Source organism: Neopelma chrysocephalum, unplaced genomic scaffold, assembly GCF_003984885.1.
Source record: "Neopelma chrysocephalum unplaced genomic scaffold, ASM398488v2 Primary Assembly neopelma1_25, whole genome shotgun sequence".
Classification (NCBI taxonomy): Eukaryota; Metazoa; Chordata; class Aves; order Passeriformes; family Pipridae; genus Neopelma; species Neopelma chrysocephalum.
In genome coordinates, this window is record NW_020897694.1 from 26,870,425 (window position 1) to 26,884,471 (window position 14,047).

At 40.5% G+C, this 14,047-nt stretch overlaps 1 protein-coding gene and 1 long non-coding RNA gene across 2 annotated transcripts in view; one reads left to right on the forward strand and one right to left on the reverse strand.

The window, feature by feature from the left end:
- The window catches only part of PCCA (propionyl-CoA carboxylase subunit alpha), a 281,091-nt gene that overhangs the window by 177,269 nt on the left and 89,775 nt on the right, over positions 1-14,047 (forward strand). The gene's annotated exons all lie outside the window — the stretch shown is intronic.
- Positions 107-9,620, reverse strand: LOC113963516. The gene is made up of 3 exons (XR_003532845.1): positions 9,473-9,620; positions 2,867-2,871; positions 107-117 (listed from the first exon to the last, which is right to left on the reverse strand). It is a non-coding gene; the product is annotated as an uncharacterized LOC113963516 (long non-coding RNA).

Consider the following 14,047-nt stretch of genomic DNA (forward strand, 5'->3'; position numbering starts at 1 on the left):
CTAGCCTTACCTAGTCATATCCTCCAATTACCTCTCACTGTGTCACCCTCTTTTTTAAAATCATCTCTTTGTCCATGGTGGCTTCACATTCCCTATTTGTCCTGCCAGAAAGCAGGACTGGGTCTGCCATGTATTTACTCACAGGTTGACCAGTCCAGCTGCTGGCTGACAACCAAATTGTCCTTGTCTGTCCAAGAGCTGAATGGGAGCACTCATTTTGTTCTCTGTGCAGCTTTTCATTTTCATAAAACTTAAAGGGATTTTAATATGTTTGGTTAATACTGACCAGTTAGTGGGTTCAGAAGTTGAATATGTGGTGTGGATTTAGAGGAAGGACTTGCAAATAATACATTTTGTTAACTTCTTTTTCCTTTCAAGATCAGGCTAAAAGTAATGTTACTGAAAGGGTTAAGAAGAGAATGAGGCTATCCTGAATGCAGGAGGAGGGAAATTAGTTTAAATTATTAATAATAAATTGCATCACTGTCTGTGGCTTATAGAGAATAAAAAAGGAATATGACTTAAGTAGTCATAATCTATTGCCAATGGGATATTTCATGTTCCAGAGAAAAATCTATAGATCTCGAGGACATACAATAAATTGAAATCAACTGGAAACCAAAATAGACATATAGCTCCATAATTCTAGAATTATTTCAGGTAATGTTGTATGCACCAGTGCGGTGGGCTGACCTTGGCTGGATGCCAGGTATCCACCAAGCTGCCCTATCACTCCCCCTTCTCAGCTGGACAGGGGAGGGAGAATAAGATTGAAAGCAACTTGTAGGTTGAGATAAATCAGTTTACTAAAGCAAACACAAAAAGTTGTGCACCTGCAAGCAAAGGAAAAACCAAAGATTTTATTCTCTACTTCCCATCAGTAAGTGATGTCCAGCCACTGCCTGGGAAGTTTCTGTTCTTAAAAGGTGGCCAAGCATTCAAAAGGTGTGCTTTCTGCCTCTTTGCTTCTTTTTGCTCACTGCTACTACTGTGCCATTTTTCAGGTCCTGCCTCTTCTGAGTTTGACTTTGTTCTGGTTTCATTCTTCTGGCTAGTCCTAGTTTCCACTCCACAGACATCTTGCCTGGTCCATGCTTACTGTCTGGCCTGTCTTGAGTCTCCCCTTTGGACTTCCACATCACTTAGGAACCAGCCTTGGTTCTTTTCTACAGTACCTTCTCCTATGTAGCTCTGCCCTGCTCCACAGGCCCCCAGACTTTCATCCATGTATTGGTCCTCATTTCCATTTTCCTTTCCCAGGGCCTCAGTGTCGGTTTTGCTTGTGCCATTTCTTCTACTTTACAATTTGTGTGGTTAGCTCTTCTTTTAAGATCTCTCTCTTTAGGTGGTTCTCACTTTACCTTCATCCTGTACTTTTAGCCCCTTCTCACTTGCACAATCAGTGCATGCTTCCATCTCTTTCATTCTCTGAGTTAAGTTTCATGTGTTTCTATTACTACTTCAGTTTCCTTTCTCCATTTTCAGTCTTCTTGCTGAAGAAGACTTCCCCACCTTCTTGCTCCAAATTTTCCTCTTCATCTTTTCTGCACCATGACACTTCCAATCTTTGTCCCAGTCTTCTTTTTCCAGTCACAGCACCCTTGGTGCCCTTGTTGCTTGTGGGTTGTTGATATGGTTTGGAGCTGGCTCCCTGCCAAGTCTCCAAACCTTACCACAAGAAGTCCCCCCCCCCCAAAACCAAGGGAGAAGAGGGAGAAAAAAACCCCAAAAGAACCGAAAACGAGAGAGAGACAAAGCAATATATATAAATATATTTACACTTATATTATAGTTATGTACAGTTGAAATATATGTGCAGTTTCACAGGGGAAAGGGGAAGGGAAGAACAAAACCAAAATAAAAAATATATATATATATCTATATATATATATATCTCCTGATCAATAGCCCAAGGTCTATCAACTAAAAGAATTAGCAAAGAATATCTTACTACTCTCCTTGGGACAATGGAGAGTCACACTGGAGCGACTGCCAGCAGCCTCCGTCTCCCAAGGTCAGCAAGGCCTTACCAGGCCTCGCTCCCCAAGCCGACAGACTCAACAGCAGGGAAACTTGCACCTCCAAAGCCGCCGGAAGGAAAGAGGGCAAAGGCCTTTCCTCCCTTCTTATTATACCCCGGCTTACGTAAAAATCGTAGGGAATACCGGGTAAATCTGGGCACTACCTTGGTTACAAACTGGTCACCAAGGAAGGCCTAGGCCAAACAGTTGTTTATGCCGCTTCTTCCTTTAGTGCTGAGCCCTAGCAGGTGTAAGCATTGAAACATCAGAGGTGACAATCTTACTAGGTTTACCTGGTGTTCTGCAATCCAAACCCACAATTTCAGGGGAAGCTGTGTTCACCCCTGGCTGGTATATGTTGGAAGAGTCTTTTAGAACTGTAGTTGTGAAGTGTAGTGATCTGCAGATATAGATAGGATTTGCTTTTTGAAATGCAAAGAATTCATCCAAAGTTTTATGCAGCTTTTAAGAGAATGGTAGAGGTGCATTTCTACAGTTTTACTTCCCAGGCAGATTTTCAAGTCTCTGTTCCAAATCATAAAGGAGATATTTCAACCTTTCATAGAAAAGTAATAAAATTTAGTAATGTGGCCAAAAACGTATTCTGGTTCTATGTCAGAAATGGCTGCATATTTCTCTGAAGTCACTTCTGAATGACTGTAGAGCCTAAATAGAGTCCATCTGAGTTGTAAGAAACTGAAAGTGCAGTGTGATGATGGGAGGAGTTAGACAGTTTTGGCACTAAGGCTCTTCCCTTCCCCCTCATGCTGTACCTCTGTGTCCCAAACCCATGCCTTTGGCAGGTTCTTCCTCTGCTCCTCCCATGCTCCTGTCTTCATTCCAACCTTGTCTTTCTGTTGTGACTGCCCTCTTGTTTCCACCACCTAACCTCTATCAGCTGTTTCCTTTATTGCTGTAATTGCTGTGTATTTTCACACCGTGACCTCTTTGTCAGTGTTGGAGCAGCCCAGCTGTTTGATGGTAACAGACTAGTTTGCATGCACAGTTTATCTTGTTTTAATTTAATATTTTCTTCTAGCTGATAGGGGAGGAGGGAAATAGTTTAATGAAAAGAGTGTATGGTTAAACTGGCATCTTTATTTTGATGATGGTGAGCTTTGCACACTGTTAATTTATAACAAACAATTTTGTATAACTCAGGGGTCTTTTGTATTAGTTTTATCATCTAAACGGTCAAAGGGAAACTACATTGATTGCCAATCAACATAATAGAAACACAAAATGGTATAGGTTGGAAAGTGCCTTTAAAGATCTAGTTCCGCACACAGATAAAAACCCACGCCCGCCATGGGCAAGGACACCTTCCACTAGATAGGTTACTCAAACCCCCATCCAACCTGGCCTTGAACATTTAATATGCAATAAGCAAGAATGAAGACAGATTTTATTGTTTAAAGATAAAGAGCAATAAATGAAGAGAAGGATAGCGAGAGATAGTATTTCCAGATTTCAGGAAACTGAAAGTGTGGGCCTCCTTTGTTCAACAGTTGAACAGACCAAGAACAAAACCAACCAGAATAGGATGCCTCTGAAAAAGACAGCAGCAACTCCTAAGATAAAAAAGAGATAAATAGATCCCCTCCCTTACACAGCTAATGGATTTTTCCTGTCCTTTGCAAAGTAAAACTCACCTGAAATAGGTGAGTTAATGGAAATAGAGGAGAAAGGGCCAAGGGACTGGTCACTGTCAGTCACAATGAATCTGTCAGTTTATGCAGCCGAAGTCTATGGTGAGATCAAGTCACGTTGGCCCATCATGTGGGCTACATCTGCAATCCAGAGTGAACCATTGGTGATTTAGAGTTGCTCCGGCTGACCTTGTGGAGTACGAATATTCATTTCTTGTTTTATTTTAGTTTATGTCATAAATCCCAATTCATGAGATGTGGCTTTGCTTTGTAAAAATGTGCTTGAAACAACTCAAGTGCTAGGTGGCCAAAAGAATGAATGCTTTTAGGAGTATTACAGAGTGGGATCCTCTGAATCTGTTGAACAATTCAGATTCCCAGCAGAAGCGGGTTCAATAGCTAAGGGTGTGTTCCAGAAAGTTCAACATTAGTAGTGCTTTCCAGAAGAGGTGGGAAATGGCTTTGAAAATGGCAGTAGAAAGTATGTTCAATGTTGCATGCAACTCCGGCATTTTTCAGTCATTCGGGACTATTAATCTGCTTTCCTAAATCTGCCTGACTCTTTCTGTGGATATGTGCTGGGGTTTTTTTATTTTTTTTATTCTCTAGCTGGAATTTTTTAATGGTCTCTATTAGTTTATCATTTTAGCAAGTTTACTTCTGGTACAGTTAGCTGGAGTGATTAACAGATGAAATGACTTCAGAGTATAAATTCTCATTTGGTCTTTGAGGTTATATTTCATCTCTGTTGTATGCCTTACTAATTACCAGCATATTTCAGTACTTAAAATTAGAATTTTAAAGTATTATCCATCTTCTCTACATCAGAATTAAAACCAACATGGGCTGACATGTTGTATTAGTTCTTCAGAATCTGATAATGTTGTATTTTCTCTTTCATTTTAACTTAATTATCTTTAAAAAATATTAAAGCAAGGATTGTTTTGTGCCACATGATATAGTTTGGTGGGTTTTTTTCAATTAAACTATCATCAGTTGGTTTGTTTTGTTGTTTTTCTCTTCTTTTTAATACAACACTAACCTGTATTGTATCTGCACTGGAACATATCACTGGTTCTGATCTTTATCAGTGGTTCCTGTCATTGGTGCCAGTACTGAAAAAAAGCTTAATACAAATTTTGCAATTTTGTCTTATTCCCACAAAATGTCTAAAGAGTAAATAAAAAAGCACAACTTTTGGAACAATAAGATTTAGATACAGCTTCATGACTTCAGATAATCTCAGAGTATATGTTACTGTGTTAAATTTTTTTCTTGTTAAGTAATGGCATTAAAACCCAATCTGTGCAAAGCACGTAGAAGATTAATTAACATTGGGAAGAAAAGAGATGTCTGAGCCTTTCACCTGTAAGGTACCCTTTATCTCCAGCTGAGTTTGCCAGCCTTTAATGCTATTTGTCATCTTCCTCAACAGGTATCTTGATATTTTTTCCACACTGCCTGTTATACTTTGACTCCCTTAATACCAATAAGATGTATTAGAATGTTATCCTCCCTCGCTGAAGACTTTAAATATTTGTTTGGCTTAAAAGAAATAAAAATACATTCGTTTAACTGGTTTATACAGATGTGGGCTATTGACAGTTTAGGTATCAGAACTAACACAATGAAATGGCTTATTAGGATCATGGAAAGCTCTAAAATTCTCGTGCTGTTACTGAATTTTCATGGTACATACAACTTTATAATTTTGTTATCCATTTTACTGGAAATAGGTGATCAGTGGTTTTAATTGCATGAGAAAGTATTTAAATGTTCTTTTAATTGGTCATTACTTGCTGATTGGTAAAAGGATTCTAGTGACACTAAAGGGTTTCTTCTCACTGAGGAATTGCTGATTGTCTGGCACTGGTAACTTCATGAATCAGAAGCGTGTTTGTCTTGCAGGAAAAACCTGACCAAGGTTTTTCTCCACAGAAATAAACTAGTTTTTTGCCCTGAAAGTGCTTCAACATGCAACGTGTTGTAGAAGCTGTACAATTCCATGTGGAAAAGTATATAAAATGATTTCTTTAGTTAAAGCACACCTGAGTTACCATCTTTTTTATTTCTCCTTAGATTCCTGAGTGACCATGGAAAAGTCAATTATAACATTTTAAATTCCTTGTAGGGGTTGTACTTTGCTGTCTCTGTGCCAAAGATGAGATCTATCCTCATCACTGGAGGAGCTTGTCTGGTGGCTGGTCTCTGTCTGCCTAATGTCAGCATCCACACATCTGTATATGTATAAAAGCAAAGATCCTGTTGAGTGTGAAGAGTGTGTTGCACTTGACACCCCCTACTCTGGTCTGGCTTGAGTCCAGGTAGCAGGAAGAAATAGGTTCTGTCAGAGTAAGTAAAAGTTGGAAATTCCTTTTTCTCTTCCAGCTTTCTTAGTAGTGAGTTTATTGGAGATTCTTTTCATCATCTAGGGCTGAAACCACAGTCAATGTGTAACAAGAGCTGCCAGCTTTTTATGTTAGGGACGCTAGCCCTATGAAGAGATCATGATTCAAGCTGGGTCAGAAAGGCAGCTTGATCTGATTTGGGTTGAAGGATACCACACTGTAATTATCAAGTCTCAGAAACCACTTTTGTGGAAAAGTGTGCTCTTAACATGATCAGCAACACAGCAGCAGCATCTATGTAAATGGGACAGTTGTCATTTCAAGAAAAGACAAAGGATACCTTCTCAAGGAAAGAAGTCTCTGACTATGAACTATTCACACCAGAAGCTGACAAATGGATTCTGCACTGAGAAGCTGAATTAAGGGGACTGGGACAGTGTTGTGGCTGCATTCAGGCAAATCTTAAACCTTTGGAAGCTTGACAAGAGAGAAGGTGTTTTGTTTTCAGGGGGATGGGGGACTGGCAGATTCCTTCTCTGCAAGTGGTCATGTAACTGTCTTGGCTGTCAAAATAAAAGAAATCTATTTTATTTCTAATAAGTCTGGGAAATGGAGTAAAGATATACTCTTTGGCAGTAGGGGCACTGTCTCTTATTATACCTGTAATTGTTGTAATTCTGGCAACATCTTGTAAGACCTTCAAATATTTTCTCCTAAAACTGCTACTATGATTTTGTGATTGTCTAAACTTAAAGTGAAACTAATTTAGCATAGCTTGTGTCCCAGCAGGCACCTGTTGATTGAAATCTCAATTCAGCTGTGTTTGGCTGCACTGGTCCTACAATGAACAAACAGAATAAAATGTACATTTCATTTTTAGGGCAATAATAAGGATGCACTGCAACAGAGAAAAAGCATCAATAAATAGGTGTAGAATCATAACTATTTGGAATCATATGAAAGGACTGATTAATTCCAAGTAGTCCACATTTCCTAGCACCTCAAAGTCCCAGCAACAGATAAAGTAAAAGCACTTAAACCAGGGTTCCTATTGATATGACTCCATCTTGACATTCTCCTAATCCACAACTAGGTTAACTAGGTGAATAAAGTACTTCAAACCTCTCTTTTCTGTCTAGTTGAGCTGCTTTATTCAGTATTTCCCAGCTTCTGAAGACATAAAATTTCTTTCTAAATAACATAATGGTAAGGAGGATTTTGCAATTTTGAACTTTATTAACTGAACTAATGCCTTCAGCAAGAGTAGAGATACAGAATGTGTGTCTTTACTGAAAGTATATTCAGTTTTTATCACTTATAGGACAGTTCTGCTGTCTTTTGTCTGGAAACAAAATGTGCAAAGATGAAAAAATTGGCATATATTTGATATGAAATGTAGTACTAATGTACCTGTATTGTGATTTCTCTTTTCTAAGTAGCAAGTAGTGTAATGGCTTGATACCTTGAAAGAATTGCAGAATTTGAAAAGAGAGATCCCTCCTTTGTTTTACATTATCTGGCTGCTCAGAGGAAAATGTATGAAAAGTTTCCATTGTGAGGTAGCTGGAATTCTTTCTATCAGAAAATATCAAAGCTAATTCAACCCGAACAATCACCACTTCATGTGCAGGAAGATAGTAGATTTCTGTAAAAAGATGTACAAAACTACAAAAATTATCAAATATTAAAATTATTAACAAACAAAGACCTGAAAACTAAATGTAATAATTGGCATCTTCTTGGACAGAAAGTTCACCAAGCTCCAGGTATTTTGAGAGATTCTTTACGTTAATTCTGAACATGAATTTTTCCCAGTCCTACTTGCCATTACTGTCATTAGACACCACCTTTGTTGTGGTTATAACAAGGAAACTCCCCACAGTGAAGATCAATGTATAGCTAGGTGATTACATTTTATATATATCTTTACAAACTTTGATTATTTTGTAGTCAACTGGTGTTATAATGCAAAATAGAAGTCTTCCATAACTTCAAAAAAAAATCTCATATTTTAAGCTGGTTTTGTGGAAAAAGTAGAAATCATTCATTGCAGAGAACAGAAGTTAACAGTAAACCCAAATGATGGGTGTTCCAGCTCATCGGGTCTATTGTTGCAGAATGAGCATGTCTGAATTCAGTTTTCCTAGAACTATTATTCAGGAATGCACCAAAATTTTTTTGAGATGGCTGAGAAAATAAATACATGAAATGTGCCTGTTTTGCTTTATTGTGTCATCATTATGTAGTTATAAAAATTCAGTTTCATTATGCATTTAGGGCGTTGACAGCTGGTCTTGTTGTTTGTTCTAGGTATTTTGACCTTTCCTAGACGCTTCACCTGTGAACTGTCAAGGGTGTCTATGTGTGTCAGATTTCAAAGCTGGCAGTAATAAATATGATTGCTTTGAAAATTGGTGTAGATAGCTAGACAGGAAGGTTTTGTTTCCTGGGTCATTTTAAGAGCAGAAAAAATAGGCTTTTTTGTCAACTTCAGTTGTCTGTGCTGAAGAATTTTTACTGCTAATTATTGTTTCTTAAGTGTCCCTGAGCTTACTGACTAATATTTTCTCCTCTACCGTTATTGAGTAGAAAGACAACAGACATTATTTCAATGTACCCATTAAAGTTACTTTCTTCTGCTTCTCCAGTCCTTCTGCAAAGCTTTTTTTTTAGGCCTGCAAAACTCTGGACCAGAGGTTAGACAACAACTGTGTTGTGGCCGGTTTTATCTTACCGAATGGTGCCATTGCCAAGTCATCGTCTTGTACAGGTGGACATGAAGTGTTCATGTTGTGGGGAGAGCTTAATTTTGGATTAGGAGAGGTGATGTGTATGGCTAAGGGCAAAGTCTCTGTTTTCATGAAAATAACCCTAGCAGGTAAGAGAAGGTGAGGAGACTTGAAACCTGTGTTTTGGGTATTTTCCCCTTAGTGAAATATTTTTCAGTTTTCCTTAAGGAAGGAGTGTTTGACTGTCCCTAGCTAGTAGCTGGGGCAGGGGGAGGATGGTTGAGCTTAGTTCTCTAAACTTGTCCAATATTGCCTTAATCCCTGTCTCCCAGGGACTCAGGTAGGTGACATTACTGGAAAACTCTCCAGTCTAATAATGTACTCTGATTACTATTCACTGTTGGTTGTTAAAACTGGCATTGATGAAATAACAAAGAAAAGTCCAAGGGCAATCAAAAGAGACTTCAGGGCCCTGGGATGATTGGTAGAGGGATCAGGAGCATAGGCAGTAATTTCTTTTATCCTTTCAGTAATAAGGGATAATATTGATAAGAATAGGCAGATCCATCAGGGCAATGAGTGGCTCTGAGGTTGGTGTAATAAGAAAAATGTCGAGTTTTTGGCCATGGGATGATCTACTCAACACCCGGTCTACTGACACCTGATGAGATGCACCTATCTCAGAGGGGAAACAGAGTTCTAGCACAGGAGCTAGTGGGGCTCACTGATAGAGCTTTAAACTAGCTTGGAAGGGGGAAAGGGGCAAAACCAGGCTCACCAGTGATGAGCAATGGGATGGTGTGCCAGAACTTGAAGAAATGAGCACTAATGGGGTTCCTCAAACTGATTCATGGGGTATTTGCTACAATGTTACACTTGAAATGTTTCTACATTAGTGCCTGCAGCATGAGGAACAAACAAGCTCCAAGCTTTGGCCCGGTCCCAGAGATGTGACATCACTGGCATAAGTGAAACCTGGTGGGATGACACCTGTGACTGGAGGGCCGTGTTGGATGATTATGGGCTCTTAAGGAGGGATAGGCAGGGCAGAAGAGGCGAAGGGGTGTCACTGTGTGTAATAGAAGGATTAGAACGTATGGAGCTCACAGTTGGCACTGGCACGGTTAAGAGCCTCTGGGTAAGAATCGAGGGGCAAACAATGCAAATGTCATCATGGGAGTCTGCTACAGACCTCCTGGCCAGGACGATGATGCCAATGAATTATTCTTTGAGGAACTAGGGGACACTTCCAAATCAACTCCCCTTGTCCTTGAGGACTTCAAATTGCCAGAAATTAACTGGGAACATACACAGCGGGTACAACCTGGACCAGAAGATTCCTAAAAGAGCTGGATGACAACTTCAGGGAACAGGTCCTAAGGGAGCTGACTTGGAAATATATTCTCCTTGATCTGCTGCTTGTGAACAGAGTAGATCTTTTGAGTGAAGTGGAGATTGGTGGCTGTTTTGGCCACAGTGACCACCAAGTGATCAAGTTTAAAATCTCCATTGAACAGAAGGAAAAGTAGCAACAAAACCTCAACTCTGGACATGAGAGAAGACTTCAGGCTGCTGAGGGAATTAGTAAGTAAGGTTCCCTGGGAAAATGTTTTTGCAGGTGCTGGGGTCCATCAGTGCTGATCACTCTTCAAACATCACCTCCTAAGGGCATAGGAGCAGGCATTTCCCAGATGTCAGAAGTCAAGCAGGCGAGGCAGAAGGCCAACTTGGCTGAACAGGGTTCTTCTCTTGGACATAAGGCAATAAAGGAATGTATATGCCCAGGGGAAGCAAGATCAAGTGACATGGGAAGAATTTAGGGATCCTGCTTGCCACTGTAGGGAGAAAATTCATGCAGCCAAAGCTCAACTGGAGTTGAAGCTGCCAGAAATGTAGGTGGCAGTAAAAGGAATTGTTTCAAATACATTAATGGCAATAGAAAGTGTGAAAATAACATTGGCCCTTTACAGGATGAGTGTGGTCACCTCACAAACAGGGACAGTGACAAGGCAGAGGTGTTTAACACTTTCCTTGCCTCTATCTTCAACATGGATGACAGGCCAAAGGGGTCTAAGTGCCCTCAGCTTGGAGGACCATGATGGTGAGAATGATCAACTCCTAGTCAACCCTGAAACTGTGTGGGATCTGCTGCTCCAGCTGGATCCCTACAAATCTGTGGGGCCTGATGGGATTCATCCTAGAATCCTCAAAGAGCTACTGATGTCATTGCAAAACCTCTCTCCATGATTTTTGAGCAGTCTTGGGAATCTGGAGAGGTCCCAGCTGCCTGGAAGCTGGTGAATGTTGTCCTGATCTTGAAGGACAAGGAGGAGGACCCTGGAAACTACAGGCCTGTCAGTCTCACTTCAATGCCTGGTAAAGTTATGGAGAAGATTATTCTGGAAATTAAGACAACACAGTCACTGGTCAGAACCAGCATGGCTTCATGAGAGGAAAGTCCTGCTTATCCAACCTGATTTCCTTTTATGACAAGGTAACCCACCTAGCTGATCAAGGGAAGGAAGCCAGCTGATACTATCTTTTTAGATTTCAGTAAAGCTTTTGATACTGTCTCTCACAGGATCCATCTGGACAAAATGTCCAACCCACAACTGGAAAAACATATCAAGTGGTGGGTGAGAATTGGCTCACAGGTTGAGCACAGAGGGTAATAGTGAATGCAGTAACATCAGACTGGTGACTTCTCACTAGTGGGGTTCCACAGGGCTCCATCTTAGGCCCTGTGCTCTTCAACATCTTCATAAATGACTTGGACACAGGACTGGAAGGGATACTAAGCAAGTTTGCAGATGACAAAACTGGGAGGAGCTGTTGATTCCCTCAAAGGCAGGGAGGCCCTGCAGAGAGACCTCAAAAAATTAGAGGACTGGGCAATCACCAACCATGTGAAGTTCAACAAGGGAAAGTGCAGGATTCTGCACCTGGGATAGGGCAACCCTGGATGTACATACAGACTGAGGAATGAGGTGCTGGAAAGCAGTGCCTTGGAAAGGGACCTGGGGGTCCTGGTTGATGGCAAGTTGAATATGAGTCAGGAGGGCCAGCTGTGTCCTGGGAAGCATCAGGCAAAGCATCACCAGCCGGTCAAGGGAGGGGATTGTCCTGCTCTGCTCTGCACTGTTGTGGCCTCACCTTGAATATTGCGTGCAGTTTTGGGCACTGCAATATAAGAAAGATATACAGCTCTTAGAGAGTATCCAAAGGAGGGCAATGAAGATGGTGAAGGACCTTGAGGGAAAGCTGTATGAGGAGTGGCTGAGGTCACTTGGTCTGTTGAGCCTGGAGGAGGTGGAGGGGAGACCTCATTGCAGTTACAATTTCCTTGTGAGGGGAAGAGGAGGGGCAGGTACTGATCTCTTCTGTGGTGACCAGTGACAGGACACAAGGGAATGGCCTGAAATTGTGTCACGGGAGGTTTAGATTGGATATTAGAAAGAGGTTCTTCACCCAGAGGGTGGTTGGGCACTGGAACAGGCTCCCCAGGGAAATGATCCCAGCACCAAGCCTGACAGAGTTTGAGAAGCGTTTGGATGATCCTCAGGCACATGGTGTGACTCTTGAAGATGGTCCTGTGCAGGACTAAGGGTTGGACTTGATGATCCTTGTGGATCCCTTCCGACTCAGCATATTCTGTGATTCTGTGTAATCTTGGGTGACTGTGTGATGATGAATTTGACAAATGATTCCCTTTGCAAACTAAGGAACCAGCCTAGATCTGTAGAAAAACTGACTTGTTCCAACAATGGGAGTTGTTGATATTACTCTGTTGTATGCAGATGATATGTTGATCTTTAATTCCTGAGGGGCCTTCATCAAAATCCAGGATTAACCTTTAATGTATCTGAATTTCCAGTATCATGCCTGGGCTGAAGTGTTGGAATCTCTCTCCTAGCTATTGCTGCAGACAAATGATGGCTTGGCTGTTTCTGTACATACCTCCTTTAGTAGCATTAAATTTGGTGTGGGAGCTGCCAGCCACTCTCCCATCTGCCACTTTTGTGTAGTGAGGAGTGATTAAAGCCCTTCTTTTGTTGAAGCTTTACTGGTACAGTGAGGAATACAGATTCACAAGGCCAGAGACCGAATGCCTGAGAAGGAACGTAGTTGCAGGTGGGCATAGGGCTGTGAGGCTGGAAGAAAGGGAGCCTCTGCTTAGAGATTTTACCCAGTGGCTGGTTTTGACACAAGTGAATAGACACAAAACTTAGCTTAGGTTTTATGGTCTTGCAGCAAGTATAGTATGCTAAGTAAAATATATTTTGAGTGGTTTATATACTTGGGCATTGCTGTTAATTTGTGAATGTGAAACACTTGTTCAGCATTGAGTTATCTGAACTAAATGCCATTTTTTCCCTTAAAAATGGAATATAGCATCCATTTAAAATATAACTTACGCTTTATATCAGCTAAAATCAGCTGCTCCACTTCTTGAAGTCTTTCCAGTTCTAGAAAGGCCATCCTTTCTGTAGGGGAATGAATAATGTAGGTTAGCTTGTTTCTGTGGGCATTTATTACAGCCATACAGAACAGTTCCTGGAGAGGTTTTCTATTTCTTATTTAGCAGCAGTGAAAATTGCAATTATTCTATTTACTTGGCTTGCCACTATGGCAAAGAGTAATTCTTTGGACTGCGAGGAGGAAATGTTTGTTTTCTCTGGCTGCTTCTTTCATATGCTTTTCCTATTATAATTAAATATGGATATTTACTGATAACATAGGACATTTTTCAAGTTCAGTTAAACTGATTTTTTAGATCCAAGTTATAGGCTTAGGCAACCCATCTTGAGTTTTGTATAATGCTGTTCATTATAGAGAACTAATAGACAGTGTAGCGAATCAATAAAACATCACCATACACGTCAGATGAACATTAGGGCTGTAAATTCTTCATCAGGAAGAATCTGTAGGGGAAAAAAGGAAACAAAAGCTAGATCAAAAGCGATGCGGGGAATTAATGTGGAGAAGATGAAAGGGAAGGAAATGAACAATAGGGTTGATGTAAGTGAAGGATTAGGTAAAGCAGAAGCAATCATTTTTTATGGAACAGATGAAAATACATTGAGAATAATTGTTATGGGAGGTGCAAGTAGTGGCAAGTTGAAAATGGAATGTATTTAATGGCCTTATGAAAACTGGGGCTTGTATGAGAATTGTGCTTATCATTCATTTCCAAGAAGTAGCTTCCTAATAGTTCTTGTAGTATCATGTGCTGTTCTATCAGTGGCATTCACAAAAGCTTATTGGATTCTTTTGTAAGTTAAATTACCGTGCTAGCATCA